A 21,069-nucleotide genomic window follows, 5' to 3' on the forward strand; every position below is an offset into this window, starting at 1 on the left:
TTTGGCCTTTGTGAAGACTGTATATATAATACAAGGCTTCTTTTTCCCTTCGACAATCTTTGATTTTTGTTTTCCTTTGCTTTATTATTTAAATTCGCAAAGATCGAAATGCCTTAGTATGAAATAGTTAGGTCATGTTCGGGGGTTCGAACGAGCCTTGCCTATAATATTATTTGTTTAAGGGATGCAAAGCATGCTTTCAGGCCTAAAAATTGTACATTTCTTTGTTGGTTACCTGCAAATGTTAGTTAAAAAATAAGTAAAAAAGAATGAATGAGGTCGTACCTTAGCAATAGTATCGCTTCAAGTGAGTTATGTTCTAGTTGATCGGTAGTTGCTCGCCGTCTATTTCCACAACTCATGTACGCCACCATACCTTTGCATCATCAGTCAAATACATAGGTGTAATGGTCACCTTGTCCCTCGAGCATTTTTATGATATCGGGTTTAGTCCCCGACTCGTTTCCATTCGACCTCTCTACGACTGGTTCATTCCTGTTGGTGATTTCCTGGGACGGATCAGGTTCAATTCTGCTTGGTGTGCGGCTTTGGTTTTATAACTGAGTTATTGTAATGACTTGACCGGTCTTTTTAAGCTCTAGAGCGTCGTTCAGCAGTTTGACGACATGAGCAGCTTCACTTCAGGTATTATGACTTTGCACGCATGGTCGGAATTGAATTTCGGGAAGTTCGGAGTTGATTTGGAAGGAGAATTCTTATTTCGGAAGCTTTAAGTTGAAAGAATTGACTAAGATTGGATTTTTGAGTAAACAACCTCGGAATCGGGATTTGAAGGTTCTAGTAGGTTCGTATGATGATTTCGGACTTGGGCGTATGTCCAGATCGGGTTTTGGAAGACCCAGGGACGTTTCGGCGCCTATAGTGGAAGTTAGCATTTTTGGAAGAATTTCATAAGTTTGGGTTGAAGTGCATTTCAGTGTTATCGATGTTTTCTTGGGATTACGAGTATGGGAATAGCTATGTATGGTGATTCTGGTGTTGGGAGCGAGATCGGAAGTGAATTCGGAGGTCCGGGGGTCATTTTGGAGTCATTTGACTAAAGATAGAAATTTGAAGGTTTTAATGAGTTTGACCGGAAGTGGACTTTTTGATATCGTGGTCGGAATCTAATTCCGGAAGTTGGAGTAGGTCCGTAACGTCGAATGCGACTTGTATGCAAAATGTGAGGTCAATCGAACGTGATCTAATAGGTTTCGACATCGACTATAGAAGTTTGAAATTCTAAAGTTCATTAAGCTTGAATTGGAGTGCGATTCATATTTTAGTATTGTTCAATATAATTTGAGGCATCGGCTAAGTTTGTGTCATGTTATGGGACTTGTTAGTATACTTGGTTGGAATCCCATGGGGCTCGGATGAGTTTTGGAGGAGTTTTTGGAAGAGTTTGGCATTTTGAGCATAAGCATGTAATGATCCAAAGGTCCATTTTTAGTTCTATAAATCGAAACTCGATTTCGAGACTTCCGGAATTTTGATAATGAATTATAGGAGTGATCCAGAAAGTTTGGTCTAATTTCATCAAGTCGCGATTGAGTTTTTAGCACAAAATATGAGTTAATTGTTTAACGAGCGAAATTGGTATCACATTGAGTAAATGAGCTCCGAATTGAGTTTCGTTTGAAGGAATAGGTTCGTATTATTATTTGTGACTCATAGGAACAAAAATCGTTGAATTCCGAGTTCGTACGATGGAGTTAGAGTATTTTTAGTGAAATTTAAAGCTGATGAAATTTTTGGGCAGCTGCTATGTTTTTCGCAGGTGCGTGAACAGTAACCGCAGGTGCGTGAACAGTACCGCTCCTGCATGAACAGTAACCGCAGGTGCGAAATATTGGAAAATGTATAAATCGAGCAGTCCGAGATTTTTACTCATTTTTGGAGTTATGGAGCTCGGATTAAAGCGATTTTTGAGGCGATTTCACTATATGGATTGGGATAAGTATTTTATATCCAAAAGTGAGTATATTTAATAATTCCATGGTTATTTTCATCAAGTATTAGTGAATCAAATGGAGGAAATTGGAGAAAATTTGTAAACTTTTCAAAAACAAAAATTCAAGATTTGGAGGTCGATTCGTTATCGGAGTTTGATAAAATTGGTTGGTTGAACTCGTATCGGAATGGGTTGTCGGATTTTGTGAATTTTTTTTGGAATCCGGGCACATGGGCCCGAGGGCAATTTTGTCAACTCTTCGAGCGGAGTTAGGAATTTATCTAAATTGAATTATTGTGAGTATTAGAGCCTATATTTATGGATTTTCTCATTTCTTGGCTAGTTTTGGAGCGTTGCATATTGATTTGAGTCGTCGGAAGGGCTTGAAAGCCGGTTATGGAACCTCGGAGCAAGGTGAGTCTCCTTTCTAACCTTGTAAGAGGGAATTGTCCCCATTGGTAAATTAATTGGATTTGTGCTCCTAATTGTGGGGGTTACATACGCACGAGGTGACGAGAGTCCGTGCGTAGCTACTATTATATTTAAGTCCGGGTAGTCTAGGACTCAAAAGAATGCTATACTTGGAATATTTGTAATCTTATTGATAGTTTGAATTGCTTAAATCACATCAAATTAGTAAATAAATTTCTAAAAAGATTAAACTTTATTTTCTTGAATTGTTAAAAGAGAATTGGCTTTTCCTTGGATAATTGTTCCCTGATGAATTCTTGATTGACTGATTGTTGTGTTTATTTATATTTGACCGCATCGCATGTATGATTCGCGAGCGGGGTAATAGATGCATCTATGGTTCGCGCCATTCGACCCTCTGGCAGTGCACAGTTTAAATATTGTTGGATCGGGCCGTACATCCTCGGCATGATTTGCGCATGCTTGTATTGCTTGCCTTGGGATTTATAGATGTTGGTATTTACTTTTCCTGACTTGAGATACTTGTATAAATGATGAAAAATAAATTTGAAAATCCCCTATTAATGAAAGAATTGCTTACTTGGTTCATGCTATTGAGTTACACCCATCTTTATGAAAATCTACGATTTACCATATTATTGGTATGTTATTATCGGACAACTAGTAAGTGTCGAAGTCGACCCCTCCTCTGTACTTCTTTGAGATTAGACGGGATACTTAGTGGGTACACGTTGTTTCCGTACTCATACTACACTTGTTGTGCATATTTGTTGCACAGGTTCATGTGTGGCTAGTGGCTTAGTGGCATAGCGGCATGGTTGATACGGAGACTTAGGTGAGCTACATTTATCGAGTCGACCCGTCGCCAGCAGGTCTCCTTCAGAGTATTGTGTTGTATTTCCATTTCTATCCACTTTATATTCCAGACAATTACTGTATTTTCATTCCCTAGTAAATGCTCATGCACTTGTGACACTGGATTCTGGGATGATTATGGGATATCTTGTATTAACTTCTTAACATTTATATTTTATTTGAAATGATTACCTTTTACTAGTAAAATTGAAGGAAAATCGTAGTTTTCAAAAATTATTAAAACGAGAATTTAATTGAGTATTTTGGTTGGCTTGCCTGACAGCGGTGTCCGACGCCATCACGACCCTTAATGGATTTTGGGTCGTGACAGCTATTGCCGCATGTTGAGCCTGTAACATTTCAAAGATCATCCGTAAATTGATCCTGTCTTCTCCATTGTTTTGAGTATTTTGCGCTGTCGATCGGGCTCTACCACAGATGCTATTCTCGAGGTCGGTAGGCAGATTTGTGTCGATAGCCACATGCGAGTTAGTGTCCAACGGGTCCGCGACTGAAATTCTGATAGGATCAACAGGCGGAACTTCATTACTGGGCGCTATATTGTTATTTTCACCATGATGACCAGACTCATTGTCAACATGTAGGGATGATGATTGAGAGTTTGATATTTTTGAGTTTTAACCTGAAACTAGAGACATTCAAAGAACAAGTGTAAAGTTGTGTGTGTTATGGAGATTTGTATCAAATAATCACCATTGTTCTAGGCCCCACGGTGGGTGCCAAATTGTTTACCCTCAAAATCTAATTACAATTGAATTTGTAAGTAGTTTTAAGGACACGTGGATTAAATTGACACAAAGCGATAAATTACAATTGCAATTGAAATGAACAATGATAAAGTAAATGCAAACCGCACATTTTGAACTGTTATAGTCATGGAAAGTCAGTCACACTTGAACAGGATATCAATATATAGAGGAACAATAGCTTAAAGAAAAAAATTAATAATAGACAGCTTTGGAATGCGTGTTACAATGTGTTGTACAAGTGATCAGACCCCCTTTATATAGTAGGGGAGTCCTACTTTAAGTACAATTCTATACAAGGTAAAAATCTTTTGATTTGCTCATTCCTTATTGATACGTGCCGAGATTCTCGCCGTAATATCCGACCGGTTACGGATATTTCGGTCTTTTGTTGGTTACGCTAACAATGTTTCTTTGAGCTCGTTCAGAGTCATGATCGATTCCGGGATCACGGACTCAATATTCTCGAAGACAGACATTCTGGCCTCGAGTTCTGGTTCGGTAAAACTCGGGGTCGATGTTCAGTCCGTCATGTTTCGAGCCCGATCTACCATATTATAGACTAGCCCGATTTCCACCGTATAAAAACACAATATATTTTTGAACTTTGTACTCCTTATAGAGTAGTAGAAGTGATCAGAATTCAGAATAGGCTCTAGCTCCAAAGATTCTTTAACCCCTTTTTCTACTTCCGAGAAAATGCAATTTAAGCTGTTGGAAAGAGTTATCATTATTTCGATGCCTAAACCTGATCGGTTTCTTTATTTACACGTGTGGCAGGCATGATTTTAGCAGGGATATTCGTACTAAGTCACGAGTAGATCAGTGAGAGGGCGTGCATAGAGTGGTGGAGAAGAGGCAGAGAATATTTATAAGGAGAGAGAGGGAGCTGAAATAGAGACCTTAATAATCAGTTGTAATTCCAGTGGAAGAACAACTTCAAAGTACTCTCCGAGAGTCTGCCAAATATGAAGGTGGTTTTTGCCATCCGATCCCTCCAAGTTCCTATTTTATACACTAGCTAGTTGAGTTTAAGTTATATATACTTATAGTTTTTTTTTTTCATTTTTATAAGGCTTACCAATAATATTTGTGTAGAGAAGTTTACATGCGTGATAGAACTTTAGTATTTGTATTATTTCACCTCTAGTTCTTAAAGCTTGTATGACAACTATGAGCATTTGATTTCCTTTTCAATTCCTCTTGCCTTAATATGGGGTATGCAGTTTTATTTGGTTGACAATAACGATTATCAATGCATGGCTTTTTGCTTTGTTTTTATCACTTCTTTTTTCTTCTTTTGGATTTTCTTTCGATGGTTTTGCTAGTTCTGTTGAGTGGTAATCAGTAACTCTCTCATTTGAAAAGTAAAACTTCATGTTTGATTTTTGACATTTGTGTAAAAAAAGATTCAATATGTAACTTATTTTATTTACGTATTATACAAGGGACCTGCAAAGAACGCAAAGATAGGGAAATCGATGGCTGGTTCTAAAGATGAAGATATATCACCACTTTGCGGCAAACCATACTTTGATTTCATCCTCGGCCAGTCAAATCTCGAGCCCAAGTATATGATGGTAACTTCGTTTCTAACTCCTCTTTCATTGAATGCTCCTACGCAGTAGATGAGCTAAATGGGCGACTGAGGTCAAATTTTTGATTGGATCAAAACATGTTAAATAGGTAAACTTGCCATTACCAATCCACCTAAAGTTTGTCCGAGTCAAAATTGGTCATCCTACTTAACATGGTCCAACCTCTCCTTAATTCCCTTCTTTAGCTTTTTGGAAGAAAAAAAAAGAATCTAATATGACTTTATGTGTTCGGATTTGAGTTGCATTTTGACTGATCGGATTACACTATTTTCACTTTTTTTTTTACTCCTTTGGTGGTTGAGTCAAGTTGGGGTCATACCGAAAGTTAAAAGTTTGAGGGAGTTGGCCGAGGTGGGCGACATATTAAAAATCTATAGTTGATTTTGCCACCTCTGCTAGTGTGTGTTGTGTGACGCAACTAATTCAAGAATATTATACGTACTGTATGGACAGTTTTTACCAGCCAAAATATGCCCAGAACTTACTCCAGGTGAAGTTCCTGTAGTCCTCACTTGCCGTGGAAAGAAGTGGGACATGTTCTGCTCCGGAGACAATCAAAGGAGGTTTAAGCAAGGCTGGAAATTTTTTGTGAATGATAATAATTTGAAGATCGGAGATGGACTTGTGTTTGAACTTCTGGAGTGCAGCAGAGCGAAAATGACGTTCAAAGTTCAAATTCTCAGAGGTGATTTTCCGGCTGAATTGACGACTGAACCGGAGGATGGTACTCCAGAAAATCCAATAGTTTTATTATAATAAGTAGGTTGTAATTTGTAAGTATTTGGAAGAAGAACTTTGTTCCATGCAGAAAATATTTCTGCTTTGTTAGTTGTAGTATTAACGTATGTTGCACCATAGGTGGAGGCAGCTTTTTCTTATTTACATCTCAAAACACTGCATGTTTTATGGATGTTGTAGTAGTGTAATCTACCCATCTATTTGTGCTCTATCTATCTATCTATCTTATTCCAGTTATGTTCCTAAAAAAAGGGAGTCTTGGAAATATTTTGACCATTACTTAGTTATTATTTTTAGAATTTCAAGATTTTAAAAATCATTGTCGTTGCTTTTTGAAATGATCCCTGCAGTTTCACCTTCATCCAATGTTCAATCCAGCCTCCAATGGTTAGGGGTCGTTTGGTTCAGTTTTAGAATATCCTATGGGATCTCACCTCCTACATGACGATAGGTGTATCATTTTGGTATAAAATTTATAAAAGTATTAGCTAATACTTACAATTAATTATGAGATTACTATAATCTCATATTTTAAACTGGGATTAATATCATTATCCCGGTAACTAGACGACTCTTTATAGTCTAGGGACGGATCCAAATAGTAAGTAGTGGGTGTTCCAGTACCCACATTAATCCCCACTGGAACAATAGATATATTTATATACAAAATATACTTCATTTTGTTTCGATTTATGTGATACTTTTTCTTACTAGTACATTTCAAAAAGAATAATACTTTTATATATTTAAAAATAATTAATTTTAAACTTTTCTTTTATCCTTTTTATTCTTAATGAAATTTTTTTATAGCCACGCAAATTAAAAGCCTCACAAAATGCCGTCTATTCTTTAAGCTTCTTATACCATAAGTTTAAAAATAATTATTATTTAATTAATTTCGTACCAAGTTAAACTACAAAAAAGAATAAATGATCATACCCACAATCATAAGACGCTGCCAGGCACATCAATTTTTAGGTGAAAATCGAAGGTACCGCTTTGGGCCAAAACACGGTAATTCGAGTCTCTTTCAAAGCAGTTATTTGAACTTAGCTGATTATTTTTCTTATTTTTTAGGAAATTTTTAGAAATGACTATATTTTGATAGCTAATTACTCTATGTAACCACAGTTTGGATATTTTCCATTCGTAGCCAGTACTTTGGTTTTCAGGTGTATTCAGTGTATTCATGACAGCAATCCGGTTGAATCCATGAGTACAGTACATGACAAAAGGATTCAGTGTATTCATTTATATCCATGAATACAGTTCAAAGGTGAAATACAGAGTAGACAAAGATACAAACAATAGAATTATACAATGAGGAATACACTCAAATCCACCTAGATCTAAGCCGGCCAGATCTGAGAAAATTCGACGAAAAATACAAGAATGCACTGCATTTACACTTAAAAATAGAGAATACACTCAAATCCTGCTAGATTTGTGTTACACCCCATGTTTTCGTACGTAAAATTACATCGTAAGTCAGTTGATGTTTGTTCGGCAATTAGATTATCTTTGACAGTACATAAAGTAAGTTAATCTTGTTACTTTGGAGGTTACAAATATTTAAGATCATAAACTGCAAGTACCAAGAGGGTTGGAAGGTTTAAAAGCTAAACAAATCAAAGAAAATAAGTTTCGTCGAAACGGCAAGTTGGGAATATTATAACCCGTACTTTTGAGCGATACTAGGGTGATTAACATGATAAGGAGATAATATTATGACGTATTTTAGTCGTGTGTTAATTTTTGAAGTCAAACTAGTCAGGAAACAAATGTCAACAAAAGTTATCTCAAGTTACGTTCATAATTTTACGTAAAATTTAGGTTTAATGCTACTGAGCTTTTCTCTCAATGTAATTGAAATTACTGGTTGATCCACCCATCAAATTAAATATCTACGAGTCTAGTTTCTTACTAACTAAACCATTTGGCGATACGATGTTGGAGTGGAGAGATATTCGCGTTTTCGCGATACAGCGGGATCAGCTTCCTTTGGGAGCCACAAGGTCGGTTGAAGTTTATCTTGATATATAAAGTTGTATCCTTCGTCTCTATTTTGACCTAAATCAGATCTAAAAAGTCTCTCTTGACATCTTAAAAACATCCTTAGAATTTTGAAGCAATTCCATCATCCGCAACTCAAAATCAAGATGCGAACAAATCAACGCGATCCTTACGACATAGGTAAGACTTTGCCATCCCCCTTTTATCCTTACAACTCATGTTTTGGAAAGAGTTTTATGGCTAAGGAAGCTTGTCACCTATGTATTTTATTTGTCCAATCATAATTAAGGGTGAGGATCACAGGGAACAAAGTTTGGAAGCAAGAACACAAGAGCTATGTATGGTTTTCATTTCGTTTTCGGCATGATTTAGTTTAGCTATGTTCTAGCCTTTCCTCTTGATCTTTTAAGGGTTGTTCAAGGGAAATTTCAGCATGTATGATATCCTTGTATAGTATTCAATTCTATATGTGAATTATGGAAGAAACTTGTTTAGGTTGAAACTTCAAAACACAACAAAAACAAAAAGGATGAATTGTCATTTGGCCTATGCCATCCGGACATCCGCTTGTTCCGTTCCTTTGATGTTTTTATGTATACCTAACACCAATATCACCCTAATAGCTTCACTTAAGGATATAAGCTTAATTATCAGGGTTTTATTCTTAGATTATTTCTAAATTATATTTAGACTTTCATGTCACAAGTTAGCCACTATGAGTCGACATCATATTCACAGTTCTGTTTTGTCGATCGTTTGACACTATTGTGGATAACTAGATATCCTTTAGTTTTATTTTAACATCATGGCCGGGTATCCATTCTCGTGTATATTATGGTGCTTGCTATTGTTTTTGAGGATCATCTAGCTTTAGAGGAAACTCTGCCAAATTTTTTGAAAATTCAAAGAGTTGGACAAATCTTGAGTTCCTTGGTTATAAATTGATTATAGGAGGATCCTAATGAGTTAATTAACCTAAGCATCTCATGCAAATATTCATCTTCTCTCTAAAATGGGGATAGACTCTTCCTTCCAACTTATGGACGACGAGCGTCAGAGTACGTTTGTGATTCCATTTATGGTTTCCTTCACGATATCTTGAGTCCATATATGCCACATGTGTTATGCCTTATACATACTTACATTGATTATGCTAGGGGGATATAACCCATAACACCAGCGAGACCTATTGATTATATGCTAGGGGAGATAGTCCATAATGCCAGCAAGGCCTATTAATTATATATTTACCTTCTGGGGGGATATAGCCCATAACACCAGTCAAGCATGTTATGTAGGTGTATATATCTACAATTTGTATTGCATGACTATATATGAGGCTAGTTTAGTTTTACAGTTACCTGGTTGGGGGATATAGACCATAAAACTAGACATGTACCAGTTCAAATAGTGGTTCAGTTTCAGCACAGTTTTAGCTTAACATTCGGTTCAGTTCTAGATCAGTTGCTAGTTCAGACTCTTGTTTAGCTTTCAGCTTATATTCAGATTTCCAGCTTACAGTCATACTTTAGTATGCTTTACATATGCTTTCCACCCTATATACTTTGTACATATCGTACTCATGTCCCTTCTTTAGACACTTGTTTAGCTTTCAGTATCCAGTTTTCCGGCTTACAGTCATACTTTGGTATGCTTTACATATGCTCCACCCTCCATACTTTGTACATATCGTACTCACGTCCCTTCTAGGGCACTACATTTCATGTCGCGCAGGTATAGATAGATCAGCATTTGAGCCACAACAGTAAGCCATCCATGAGCTGTTGGAGTTACTCCGCTTACTCTAACAATTGCTTATCTTTTTGTATGTGTACAATCATCTAGTTTGGGTATGACGACGCCCTGTTCCGTCGAGTCCTTTTCAGTTCAGCACTCCTAGAGGCCTGTCTATATGTACATGTGCGATTAGTATGTTTCTATATGTCAGCTTGTTTTAACCTTGTCAGCTTTCCAGATTGTACAGTTTTTATCAGCTATGCTTATGTTTGTTCAGTTTATCCGTTTACATTCATGATTAGTAGATTATCAGCAAGTTTAGTGACGATCGACACTTAGTGTCGGTTATCCGTCACAGCCCTGGGCTGGGTCGTGATAAATATGGTATCAGAGCAGTCCATTTCTAGGGTGTCTACTAGCCGTGTCTGGTAGAGTCTTGTTATGAGTGTATTGTGTACCGCACTTATAGACATGATGCTACATGATATTTAGGATGGTTACTTTTCTTTCTGATCTAAATTGTGCGATAGAGCTGAGTCGTAAGCATTCACTCCTAATCTTTATCTTATTTATGTTCTCAATTATGCCTATTACTACTAGACTACAGGCACCAGCCGCTGGTGTGGGTTAGAAGGCTATGAAAGTTTTAAAAAGAAGTATAAGTTATACTATCAAGTCAGACCCGTTGGAGATCATGGGTTCTATTGAGGAAGATCCGTCCGAGGATCCATATGAGTCATATGTTCGAGTACCCACCTCAATAAGGCCCTTGGTTTGGTTATCAGAGCCCGTTAATCAGGTATAAGGGGAGTGGTGCAGGGATTGGCATAGTGGGTCCCCCCAGGCTCAAAATCATGTTAGGGTATTTACGGACACTCGCTCTTCTGACGTGATGGATTGTCCATATTCTTGGGAATCCATCAATCAGGGTTTGTCTGTGTATGTCCTAGGATATGCGGAGGAAGAGGAGAGTAGTCAGGCCAAGAGGATGAAGGTAGCTAATAAGTATGTGAGGATCCCGCTTCGAAGTATGTCTGATCGAAGCTCTCATGTAAGACCGAGGCAGGATGGTTAGAGGTACATTAATCCCTCCACTGAAATTTCCTACATTATGAACTCAGGAAGAAACTTATTATTTGTTATACATGAATGAATGTTATTCTAGTAGCAATAGACTGCGATTGTAAAATGTAAAGAGGGGAATAAAGTAGCAATAACATGACCGCAACACTGCTCTAGTAGGCTAGTAAGATATGGGTTGTAGTCAGTTTATAGATGAGAGCCTGGCAAAATTTACATAGGTCTCTAAGAGTTAACATTCGAGGACTAAGGGAGGAGAGGGGAGTGATTTAGGAGACTAAGAAGTTAGAACTCTGATGGCTCTAATGCCCTAGGGAGGAAACCATGGATAATACACGATATTTTGGGGAAGTTAATATAATGGAATAGAAAGTTAAGAATCTGGTTAATAAGTTTAGAACCAGAAGGTGCCAGTTCCTAGAAGATTGATTAACAGACTTATATGTGACGACTGGATTAGGAAGCAATTCTAAGGAGGGAGGGTGTCCTAACCCCATGAGAGCCCGATAGTTATTTCATTGGAGTATAGCCCAGAAAGGTATATACATTTCGAATGGTTTAGTATGTCACATGGATCTTGCAAGTTTAAACATTTGAGGACGATTGTTTATAAGGGGAGGAAGGATGTTATATCTTGCGCTTTCGTAGGTTAAAAGTTTCGTAATAAGTTAATTGACATAAGCTTAGGAATGAGATTATTTTTGAGGCTATAAGTGTTTATGAAATTTATAACAAGTGATAAGTAAGTGACGAGAAGTTCAAAGAATAAACGATCGAAGAAAATGAGTTTTGTTGAAGTTTATCATTTTGGGATAAAATACGGTCCAAGCTATAATACCCCATATTTATGGACTGGTGCCATACAATGTACCACATGACGATGATAGTAAGGCATATAAAGTATGTTATAAGTAATTGGTATTTTAAGTGAATTGAGGTGAGATTGGGCTGTCATTCTTATGATGAACAGAATGAGGAAGCATTAAAGGACTCAGATTTATACACAAAGGATAAACAGGGAGAGAGTAACCTGGGTTGGGTAGCAGACCTCAGTAATAATAAATCGATGTTAGTGTTATGGTATAATATGACTTACCTAGATATAGTAATGCCATAAGGATAGATAATTGAGGGTCTGAAACAAAATATAGCAATAGTCGTAAGCTCAACAAAGTACCAAACAAAGAACTTCAGTACACCTATAGATGCCCAGAGGGACAGTTTGTCATAATTATATATATGTTCACAAAGTGAGGCCTAGAGAGATAGGATAAAAGCTGGAGGAAAAAGGAGAGAAAAGTCGCATAGGTGTGCGTACAAGGACAGAGTCGTACATGCTGCATGAAAGAAAATAGCAACAGTTACGATATTGGAAGAATTCCTAATGCAGGTCGTGGTGTGAGAAAAAGGCCTGGGGGGGGGGAGGGGGAGGAATACCCTAGCCTTTAGATTTATTCGCAAAATAGTTGCCTAGATTGAAAGGACAGTATAAAAGTATTTGTAAGAGTTATATGTTATGAGAATGATAAGCACATCAATCAACATTCGAGGACGAATGGTACAAGGGGGGAATGATGTTACAATCCATGTTTTCATTAAAAGTACACCGTAAGTCAGTTGATATATGCTCGAAAATTAGATCATCTTTGAAAGTACATAAAGTAAGTTAATCATGTTATTTGGGAGGTTACAAATGTTTAATATCATGAACTTCTAGTACCAAGAGGATTGGATGGCTTAGAAGCAAAACAAAAAGAAAAAGGACAAATTGCCATTTGGCCTATGCCATTCGGACTTCCGTTTGTTCCATTCCTTTGACGTTTTATGTATATCTGACACCCATATGATCCTAATAGCTTCACTTAAGGATATATAAGCTTAATTATCTAGCGTTGATGCTTAGATTATTCCTAAATCATATTTAGACTTTCATGTCACAAGTTAGCCACTATGAGTTGACATTACATTCACAGTTATGTTTTGTCGATCGTTTGACACTACTGTGGATAACCGGGTCTCCTTTTGTTTGATGTTAAAATCATGGCCGGGTATCTATTACCGTGTATATTTGTGACGACTCGGCCGGTCATCTTAAGAATTTACTCCCCGATCCCCTATTAACTACTTTTCCCAAGTTTATTTCTACTATTTTGATTTGTCGGGATGTTCTGTTTTGAATTTCGGAGAGTTTTGGGACACTTAGTCCCTAAATGAGAGCTTAAGTGTTGGAAAATTGACCGTAATAGGAACAGTGTGAAGACGGCCTCAGAATAGAAATCTGATGGTTCTGTTAGCTCCGTTGGGTGATTTTGGGCTTAGGGGCGTGTTCGGATTGTGTTTTGGAGGTTCATAGCTAATTTAGGCTTGAAATGCCGAAAGTTGAATTTTTGAAGTTTCCGGTTCGATAGTGAGATTTTGATCCAAGGGTCGGAATGGAATTCCAAAAGTTGGAATAGCTCCATAGTGTTTAATGTGACATGTGTGCAAAATTTCTAGTCATACGGACGAGGTTTGATAGAATTTTTGATCGAAAGCGTATTTTTAGAGTTATGGAATTTTTAGGCTTGAATCCGATGAAAAATAGGTGGTTTGATATTGTTTTGAGCGTTCTGAAGATTGGAACAAGTTTGAATGATGTTTTAGGATTGGTTGGCAGGGTTGGTTGAGGTCCCGGGGGCCTCTGGTGTATTTCTGATACTCAACGGACCATTTTTGGACTTGGAAAGATTGCAAATTTTCTGCTATTGTGTTGCAGAGAAACATTCATCGCATTCGCGTAGGGAATCTAGGTGAAGCAGCTGAATCATGCTTCGCGTTCGCGATGAGGTCCCACTTTCGCGAAAGTATGGACCCGTTGGTCTTTACGTTCGCAACATGGTCCTCCCATTCGCGTAAGGTCTGCCAGTGTGAGATATGGGTTCACGAGTGGACCTCACGTTCCAAAAGAGGAAGTTTGCCAGTAGATTTCATTGTTCATTGCGTTCGCGAAGAAGAACGCGTCTGGACAGAATATAAAATTTCAAAGTCGAGGGTTAGCCATTTTTGTGAAACTAAAGCTTGGGAGCTCGGATTTGAGCGAGGTTTTGAGGGATATTTAGAGATATCGATTGGGTAACGATTCTTAACTCCCTTTTGCTTGTAACCCATGAATTCATCATTTAATTTCGGATTGGAGATGAAAATTGTGGGAAAGTTGGAAGAAAGTTCTTAGACCTAGAATTCGACTTTTGGTTGGGAATTTGACCTTGGATTTCGATAATTTTGGTATTCATGAACTTGGGAGAGTGTGAGGATTCTGAAAATATAAATTTTACCCAATTCCGAGATGTGGGCCCGAGGGGCATTTTGGTCATTTTACCTAATTTTACGTTTTAACTTAGAATTTCTTTGTAGAATCGGTTACTTAAAGTGTTATTTACATTATACAATTGAATTGAATAGATTTGGGTCATTTGGAGTCGAGTACTCGTGGCAAGAGCGTGGTTTCGGGTTGATTTTGAGCCGGTTCGAGGTAAGTGGCTTGTCTAACCTTGTGTGGGGGGCCTTCTCCTTAGGATTTGGTATATTTGGTAATTGAAAAGCCTTATACATAAGGTGATGAGTGCGTACTTGTGCTAAATGTTGGAAATCCAGTTTTCATTAAGTAATTACTAGTGTGTTTCCTTTCTTGTTTTCATTACTTGCACTATTAAGCTTGTTGTTAGCTTAGGAAAACATGTCTAAGTGAGTTAATTGTTTTACTTGCTTACACTGCCTTATCTGAATTTTATGCAGCATGTTAGGCTAGAATTACTTGTTGCCTTAATATGAAATTGCCATTTCTGAATATTTTCCTGTTGTTGCTGTGTATTTACATTAGGACTACGGATGTGGGATTCTGGTAGCTCCCCCTTGTCTGTTTATTTTGGGACTACGGATGTGGAATTTCGGTAGATCCCCCTGCACAGTTATATGGAACTATGGTAATGCACTCGGTAGAGTCCCCCAATACTGGGTATTTACATTTGGGACTACGGAACGGGATTCCGGTAGATCCCCACGCACTATGAGTTGGACTACGGGACGGGATCCCAGGAGATCCATTGGATATGTACATACGGGACTACAAGACGGTATCCTGGGAGATCCTCGATTGTTATTTTTATGCTAAGTCACATTTCTTTCCGTGTTTTGCCTTGTCTTTATAATAGTTGTTGTTGCCCTTTTTATATCCTGTGTTACTTTGACTGCTGTATTTATTTATATTGTTCTGTTCTACACTGTCAACTTTATATTTTATTTAACCTCAGTAGGGCCCAGACCTTTCTCGTCACTACCCGACCAAGGTTAGGCTTGGCATTTACTGAGTACCGTATGGTGCCTTATGTGTATGTTTTTCATGTGCAGATCCAGGTATTGCGACTCAGTCCTATCATCCTTGAGGTGAGGCGACTGCTCCAGTGACTTCGAGGTATATATTGTCGCATTTGCAGACCGAGGAGTCCCTTTCTATTCTAGCTTTTAAACATTTGCCCTTTTGTATTTCTTTCCTTGTTAGATATTCTTGTGTTAGAGTACTGTGTAGTGATCCTTAGCTTGTGATTCATGGGTTTCCGGGTCTTGGAAGTATGTATTGGTTGAGAGTTAAATATTGTGTATGCCGAGCGGTACTTTTAAACACTGTTTTATCACTCTTTATTTTGTTTTAATTTGTTTTATTTCGCACTTTGGTTATATTCCGCAATTTAGGCTTACCTAGTCGTAAAGGACTAGGTGACGTCACAATGTTCACGGAGGCAAACCGGGGTCGTGACAAGTTGGTATCAGAGCTCTAGGTTTATAGGAGTCATAGATCACAAGCCGGTTTATTAGAGTCTCGTTGATCGGTACGGAGACGTCTGTACTTATCTACGAGAGGCTATGTAACCGTTAGGAAAAATTCCACTTCATTTGATTTCCTTGTCGTGCGATATTTTGACATCACAATTCTAAACTTCTATCTTCTATTCTCTCACAGATAGTGAGGACACATGCTACTTAAGATGATCAGGCACCCGCGCCCCCTACTGTAGTCGTTAGAGGCCGGGGCCGGGGTAGAGGCCGAGGACGCGCATGTGGTGCAGCCAGAGCACCTGTGCGAGCTACCGCTGAGGTACCACCAACAGATCCACACAGGGCCCAGACACCTGATACGCCTACTGCTACTACTACTCCAGCTCTTCATGAGACTCTAGCACAGTTCATGAGCATGTACACCACTTTGGCTCAGGCAGGGTTGCTTCCCCTTACTGTAGCTACATTTCACGTCGGGGGAGGAGCACAGACTTCCGCCGCCCGCATTCCTGAGCAGCGAGTGTATGTTGAGTAGGTCCCTGAGATTATTCTTGTATAGCCTGCAGTCCGAGATCAGCCCGAGGACAGGGCAGCGGCTTCCGAGGAGGAGCAGCTGAGGCTTGAGAGGTTCAAGAGGTACAAGCCTCTTGTATTCAACGGTCTAGCATCGGAGGATGCTCTGGGATTTCTAGATGAGAGTTACCGCATTCTCTGTACCATGGATATATTAGGATCGAGCGATGTTTCCTTCACTACCTTAAAGCTTCGAGGAGCCGCCTATGAGTAGTGGCGCATCTATGAGTTAGACAGTCCGGATGAGACTGCTTCACTGACTTAGACTCAGTTTTTAGATCTGTTCCTGAGATAGTATGTTCCTCAGATCCTCAGCGACGCATGACGCGCCTAGTTTGAGCATTTGCACCAGGGTGCTATGACTGTCTTAGAGTATGCTGTCTGTTACACCAGTTTGGCTAGGCATGAACCAACCTTGGTTTCTACTATTTGCGAGAGGATTCGCCGGTTTATTGAGGGCCTTATTCCCAACATTAGGTATAGCATGGCTCATGAGTTGGAGATGGATATTTCTTATCAGCAGGTGGTGAGCATTGCTAGGAGGATTGAGGGTATGCATGCTAGGGAGACAGAGGAGAGGGAGGCCAAGAGGTCTCGAGAGTCTGGCCATTTCTCTGGTGTCCGTGCCCCAGCAGCAGGTCGTCATAGTAGGGGTTATATGAGTCGCCCTATTCATTCAGCTCTTCCAGCAGCCAGTGGTATTCCAACTCCTCCTAGACCTCAGGAGCCTTATTATGCACCTCCGGTATCTAGCGTGCCTCCTACGCAGGGTGCTTTCAGAGGTCAGTCCAACAGACCTGGCCCGAGCTAGTCACAGCCACCACATCCTCCCAGAGCTTGTTTTGAGTGTGGTGACACCCGTTATATAGTGAGGGATTTCCCCAGACTTGGGAGGGGTGCACCTCCATAGGCTTCTCAGCCACAGCGTGCCCCGCAGAGTTCTCAGGCTATGGTTACAGCTCGAGTTGCTACCCCACCTGCTCAGCTAGCTAGAAGTGGAGGTCGGGGAGGTATAGGTCGCCCTAGAGGGGGAGGCTAGGCCAAATACTATGCCCTTCCTGCCAGTATCGAGGTTGTTGCCTCCGATTCTGTCATCACAAGTATTATACTGGTTTGTCACAGAGATGCATCGGTTCTATTCGATCCAAGCTCCACTTATTCTTATGTGTCTTTTTATTTTGCTCCGCATTGGGTGTATCTCGGGATTCTTTGAGTTCCCCTGTTTATGTTTCTACTCATGTGGGAGATTATCTTGTTGTGGACTGCATCTATTGTTCGTGTTTGGTTGCTCTTAGTGGTTTTGAGACCAGAGTCGATTTATTGTTGCTCAGCATGGTAGATTTTGATATTATCTTGGGCATGGACTGGTGTGTCCCCCCATTATGCTATTCTTGATTGTCACGCCAAAACCGTGACCCTGGCTATGCCAGGTGTACCGCGTGTTGAGTGGAGGGGTACTTTAGATCACACTCCCAATAGAGTTATTTCTTTTCTTAAAGCTCAGCGTATGGTTGAGAAAGGGTGTGACGCGTATTTAGCTTATGTGAGAGATGTCAGTATTGATACCCCTTCAGTTGATTCAGTTCCAATAGTACGAGATTTTCTCGATGTGTTTCCAGCTGATCTTCCGGGCATGCCGCCTGATAGAGATATTGATTTTAGTATTGATCTGTTGCCGGGCACTCAGCCCATTTCTATTCTTCCGTATCGTATAGCTCCTCCTGAGTTGAAGGATTTGAAGGATCAATTATAGGAATTGCTTGATAAGGGTTTTATTCGGCCTAGTGTATCAATTTGGGGTGCTCTTATCTTGTTTGTGAAGATAAAGAATGGTTATATGCGTATGTGTATTGATTATCGCCAGTTGAACAAGGTTACAGTGAAGAACCGTTATCTTTGCCTCATATTGATGATTTGTTTGACCAGCTCTAGGGCGCACGAGTGTTTTCTAAGATTGATTTGCACTTAGGTTACCATCAGTTGAAGATTCGGGAGCCAGGTATCCCGAAGACTGCTTTCAGGACGAGATTTGGGAAGAAAGGGAAGTTGAGTTCGAGGTTTATTGGACCTTTTGAGATATTGAGGCGTGTTGGGGAAGTTGCTTATGAGCTTGCCTTACCTCCTAGCTTGGCAGGAGTTCATCCGGTATTTCATGTTTCGATGCTCCGGAGGTATCACGGTGATCTGTCGCACATGTTGGATTTCAGTTCAGTCTAGTTGGACAAGGATCTATCTTATGTTGAGGAGCCAGTGGTAATATTGGACAGGCAGGTTAGAAAGCTGAGGTCAAAGAACATTGCATCCGTGAAGGTTCAGTAGCAGGGTCAGTCGGTCGAGGAGGCGACCTGGGAGACCGAGAAGGATATGTGCAGCCATTACCCTCCTCTTTTCACTACTTCAGGTATGTCTTTATGCTCGTTCGAGGACGAACAAATGTTTAAGTGTAGGAGGATGTGATGACCCAGCCGGTTGTCTTAAGAAATTATGCCCCGATCCCCCATTAATTGTTTTCCCCAAGTTTATTTCTGCTATTTTGATTTGCCGGGATGTTCGGTTTTGAGTTTCGGAGAGTTTTGGGACACTTAATCCCTAAATGAGAGCATAAGTGTTGGAAAGTTGACCGTAGTTGGAACAGTATGAAGACGGTCTCGAAATATAAATCTGATGGTTCTGTTAGCTCCGTTGGGTGATTTTGGGCTTAGGGGCGTGTTCGGATTGTGTTTTGGAGGCCCGTAGCTAATTTAGGCTTGAAATGCCGAAAGTTGAATTTTTGAAGCTTCCAGTTGGATAGTGAGATTTTGACCCGAGGGTCGGAATGAAATTCCGGAAGTTGGAGTTGCTCCATAGTGTTTAATGTGACATGTGTGCAAAATTTCAGGTCATTCGGATGAGGTTTGATAGACTTTTTGATCAAAAGCGTATTTTTAAAGTTTTGAAATTCTTAGGCTTGAATCCAATGAAAAATAGGAGTTTTGATGTTGCTTTGAGCGTTCCGAAGGTTGGAACAAGTTTGAATGATGTTTTAGGATTGGTTGGCAGGGTTGGTTGAGGTCCCGGGGGCCTCGGGTGTGTTTCGAATGCTCAACGGACCATTTTTGGACTTGGAAAGATTGCAGATTTTCTACTGTTGTGTTGCAGAGGAAACATTCATCGCGTTCGCGAGAGGGTCTCGCGTTCGCGTAGGGCATCTGGGTGAATCAGCTGAATCATGCTTCGCGTTCACAATGAGATCTCGCGTTCGCGAAGGTATGGACCCGTTGGTCTTCGCGTTCGCGACATGGTCCTCGTGTTTGCATAGGTTCTGCCAGTGTGAGCTACACGTTCGCGAGTGGACCTCGCGTTCGCGAAAGAGGAAGTTGGCCAGTAGATTTCTTTGTGCATCGCGTTCGCAATAGTAGTCTCGCGTCCGCGAAGAAGAACGCGTCTGGGCAGAATATAAAATTTCAAGGTCGAGGGTTAGCCATTTTTGTGAAAACTAAAGCTTGGGAGCTCGGATTTGAGCGAGGGTTTGAGGGATTTTCATAGATATCGATTGGGTAACGATTCTTAACTCCCTCTTGCTTGTAACCCATTAATCCAACCATGAATTCGTCATTTAATTCCGGATTGGAGATGAAAATTGGGGAAAAGTTGGAAGAAAGTTCTTAGATCTAGAATTCGACTTTTGGTTCGAAATTTAACCTTGGATTTGGATAATTTTGGTATGTATGAACTCGAGAGAGTGTGAGGATTCTGAAAATATAAATTTTTCCCGATTCCGAGATGTGGGCCCAAGGGGCATTTTGGGCATTTTACCTAATTTCGCATTTTAGCTTAGAATTTCTTTGTAGAATCAGTTACTAGAAGTGTTATTTACATTATGCAATTAAATTGAATAGATTTGGGCCATTTGGAGTCGAGTACTCGTGGCAAGAGCATGGTTTCGGGTTGATTTTGAGCCAGTTCGAGGTGAGTGACTTGTCTAATCTTGTGTGGGGGACCTTCCCCTTAGGATTTGGTATATTTGGTAATTGAAATGCCTTGTACGTAAGGTGACGAGTGTGTACGTGTGCTAAATATTGGAAATCCGGTTTTTATTAAGTAATTACTAGTATGTTTCCTTTCTTGTTTTCATTACTTGCACTATTAAGCATTTTGTTAGCTTAAGAAAGCATGTCTAAGTGAGTGAATTGTTCTACTTGCTCACACTACCTTATCTGAATTTTGTGCAGCATGCTAGGCTAGAATTACTTGTTGCCTTAATATGAAATTGCCATTTCTGAATTTTTTCATGTTGCTGCTGTGTATTTACATTGGGACTATGGATGTGGGATTCCGGTAGCTCCCCCTTGTCTATTTATTTTAGGACTACGAATGTGGGATTCCGGTAGATCCCCCTGCACAGTTATATGGAACTACAGGAATGCACCCGGTAGATTCCCCCAGTACTGGGTATTTACACTTGGGACTACGGAACGGAATTCCGGTAGATTCCCGCACACTATGAGTTGGACTACTGCACGGGTCCCGG

General features: G+C 39.7%; 1 long non-coding RNA gene across 1 annotated transcript; it reads left to right on the top strand.

Moving 5' to 3' along the window:
* The first annotated feature begins 4,869 nt into the window (after window positions 1-4,869).
* LOC107826900 (uncharacterized) lies at window positions 4,870-6,461 on the top strand. Its single transcript, XR_012693573.1, has 3 exons — window positions 4,870-4,982; window positions 5,457-5,588; window positions 6,060-6,461. It is a non-coding gene; the product is annotated as an uncharacterized LOC107826900 (long non-coding RNA).
* The last annotated feature ends 14,608 nt before the right edge of the window (window positions 6,462-21,069 follow it).

This window comes from Nicotiana tabacum, chromosome 1 (genome assembly GCF_000715075.1).
Source record: "Nicotiana tabacum cultivar K326 chromosome 1, ASM71507v2, whole genome shotgun sequence".
Taxonomy (NCBI): domain Eukaryota; kingdom Viridiplantae; phylum Streptophyta; class Magnoliopsida; order Solanales; family Solanaceae; genus Nicotiana; species Nicotiana tabacum.